Genomic DNA, 3,444 nt, shown 5'->3' with positions numbered 1-3,444 from the left:
TAGTGACATAATAGGTACGTTGATTAAAATATTTTCATTAAAATATTCAATCTTTACTCATTAAAACACTCTTCGCGACTTCATAGAGAACTCGAAGTGTTTTAATGAGTAAAGATTGAATCTTTGAATGAAAATACCTCAATCAAGGTACATATTATGTCACTAGACCTTTTTAATATATAAAGATTGAATCTTTAAAAGAAAATGAGAATTTTTAGTTAAATTTATTCGAGTTTTCTTTGACGTCATGAAGAGTGTTTTAATGAGTAAAAATTGAATCTTTGAATGAAAATACCTCAATCAAGATACCTATTATGTCACTAGATCTTTTTAATGTATAAGTATATCGCCTTCCTAAATTAATTCCTCTGTTTTCATATTAGAGGTCTTTTTGCAAGTAGAACTCTTTAAGAAAATATATAATTGTTGTATTATTTTTATAAAAAATTACTAGGACATGTTTTGTTTTTGGCATTTTGTTTTAATTCAAAACAAAACAAGTGTTTGTTATAAAGTGTTTTAAATAGTAATCGAAGCGTGTTTGGTAAATCTATTTATTGCAAGATTTTTTAAAACAAAAACATGAAAACATATTTGATAAAAAAGAAATGCAAGTTTGAAAAATATAGTGTTAATTTATAAATGTCATTTAAGAGTTTTTTTTTTTTTTTATAAAAAAATTTACCGTTCATCTCTATAGTGCAGAAACATATAAAAACACCAAATTGATGTTTCGATTTTTGGTCACTATTTACGAAACGTTTCGACATTGTGCAAAACGAAACAGTTTTTACCAAACGTGTTTTTTTCACTGTTCACTGTTGTACATGACAAAAACAGAAACACCAAAAACAAAATTCATACCAAACGGGTCCTACATTACTCTTTTAAGTATGAATATATGTATAGTAAAATTTGAAATTTTTTATTTTTTATTTTTAAAACTTAAAGAGTATTTTGTGAAAAGATGCTAAATATTTTGTTTGAAGGTGGACTAGTATTTTGGGACAATTCAAAAAAGAAATATGAACAATTAAATTGAGAAAGATGGAGTATTAGTCTAGCTGATATAATTTCTCCTTTTGCAAAAGAAAGATGGAATATTTGAATCTCATTTAACAAGTAAAAAGAAAAACAAAAGAAAAAGAAAAAAAAAAAAAAAAAAAACGAAAAACAAGTTATCAATTCACTCCCACTGTTTCGATAACAAATATCTTTACAAACATTATCCAAAGAGTATAGTATTGTAAAAATATAAATGCTTGCATTTAACTATGTAAAGAAGATATCCCTCTTTAGGGCTAATTAGAAAAGTTTAGTATCCCATCTATGATTCTATTCATTATAATTTTTAAATTAAATTTTTAAAAATAATAATAATCAATTAACTATATATATATATATATATATATGTATATATTTTACTTAGATCAAATTGATTCCAAATGGAGTGTTTAATGAGGTTTAATTAATAATATCATGATATGTGTCAATTCTATTAAGGAATCCATCCAAGTTTATACACAACTATTTTCTTTATTAATTGTTAAACCATTATATGTTTAAAGTGGTCAAGTATTTTAAGTAATTACTTGATCTATAATTTTAGGAATGAATAAATTAAAATTATTGTGAAAGAATATATTGGAAAGTGATATTAACATTCCAAGAAAAATACGAGACTCCATTTCTTAGACATCTAAACTATAAATGTTGATATTCTCACTACCAAAAGCCACTAAAACTTTATTCCAAAAAAACACCACATTCATATGCAAATAGTCCACATTCAAAAATCAGAAGTCCAACTCTTCTCTGCAATATCAATCATAAAAATTTCGGATTGAATAAAATTTGTAGGACTAAATTTTCTTCAATTCGATATCTATTAGGTGTTGTGAATAATAACATTTATAAATTTACGTACGGAAAGGAAAATGATACTTTCACCGAATTTGGTGAGAGTCACGCATTCGAATGGATTGTAACCATCATCTGATGAATCATATAGAGCCGTTTTGTTAGGATTTCACATACACAATTGGCAAATAAAATAAATAAAAGCGCACACACAAGCAAAACTTAACTATAATTGTCACAAACTAAACTCATTTTTTCTCTCTACAATTGCCTCATTTTTCTCTCTTTACGCTAATCTTTCACACTCATTTCTATTTATAGAGTCTTCATACCAATTTCCTTGTTGGAGAAGATATCACAATTTGCTTACTAAGGAATTTTCATACCAAGCCTGCTCAACAACTTCCTAAATTAGAATACAACCTAATAGAAACTAATTCACACACCAGCGCAACCGGTTCCACATATTTGGTCACCAATCCAACCATTTTGCTCAAGCTCAACCGATTCCGATTTAATGGAACCAGTTCACTTTTTCATAATGGGATTTTAGCCAAAATTTGAGCCACAACTCTAACATGTTTGGCAACCAAAATTGCTTTATATTTTTGCTTTGAGTCGAAATAGAAGAAATGTTTCTTCTGCTTTGCAGTGTGTTCAATACTATTTGAAAGCCTGTTACCTAACGTATATTTATTGCAAAATTTTTGAAAACAAAAATATGAAAACATATTTAGTAAAAATGTGTTAAAAGTTTGAAAAATTAAATAGCTAGTTAAAATTGTCATTTTAAAGATTTTTTTTTTTTTTTCTTTGTGAATAGTATTTCTGCTACAGTGTGAAAGCAACCAGAAGTAACAATTTTTTGCTTCTGATTTTAGCTTCTTTTTCGAAAGCATTTTAATACTATTCAAATCGCAACAAATTTTATCAAATTTTATCAAACAAGTTTCATATTTTTGTTTCGCTAAAGCACTTAAAAATAAATTAATTCAATATTTTTCCTTATTTAGAACCAGTGGACCCCAAATTTGCAATCTACAGCATCTAGCAGCAGTTGGGTAGTGTTGATTCAATGTCGAGCATGTGGATTGAATGTATTAAATGGACATTAAATTATGAATGGCATCTAACACGGGCAGGGAAAACAGAATCTTTCTGCTGCAATTAAAAAAAGAAATAGGAAGGAAAAAGAAATAAAAGAGCAATGAGTGAGGTGGTTGAATTTTGTTAGATTAGGCTAAACATATAGTCATTTTCTTCGAATCTCATTATTACTTTGCTGCTCACTCACTTGGCTATTGTCCTATTTATGCTTTCCATTTCCATTAAAACTGGCCAACCGACAATCTTTAGCTAATCATTCCTCAGATGTCTTCCCTCGTTAATATCCCTGCATCAGGGGTAAAAATGTCTTTTTCCATTCCCTTGTTAATATCACTTCATCGGAGGTTAAAAAAAGGCCTGTTTTTTCATGCATGAGGAAGTTTGAAATACCTATGGAGTAATTCAACCCTTGACTAGTCACACCTATGGAGTAATTCAACCATTGATTAGTCACACACTCGTGTTTCTATAGAGACT

This window comes from Cornus florida, unplaced genomic scaffold, assembly GCF_030987335.1.
Source record: "Cornus florida cultivar Cherokee Brave unplaced genomic scaffold, ASM3098733v1 CherokeeBrave_3.0.0_Hap2_Chr09, whole genome shotgun sequence".
In the NCBI taxonomy this organism is placed as follows: Eukaryota; Viridiplantae; Streptophyta; class Magnoliopsida; order Cornales; family Cornaceae; genus Cornus; species Cornus florida.
Note: the sequence above shows the minus strand (reverse complement) of the source record.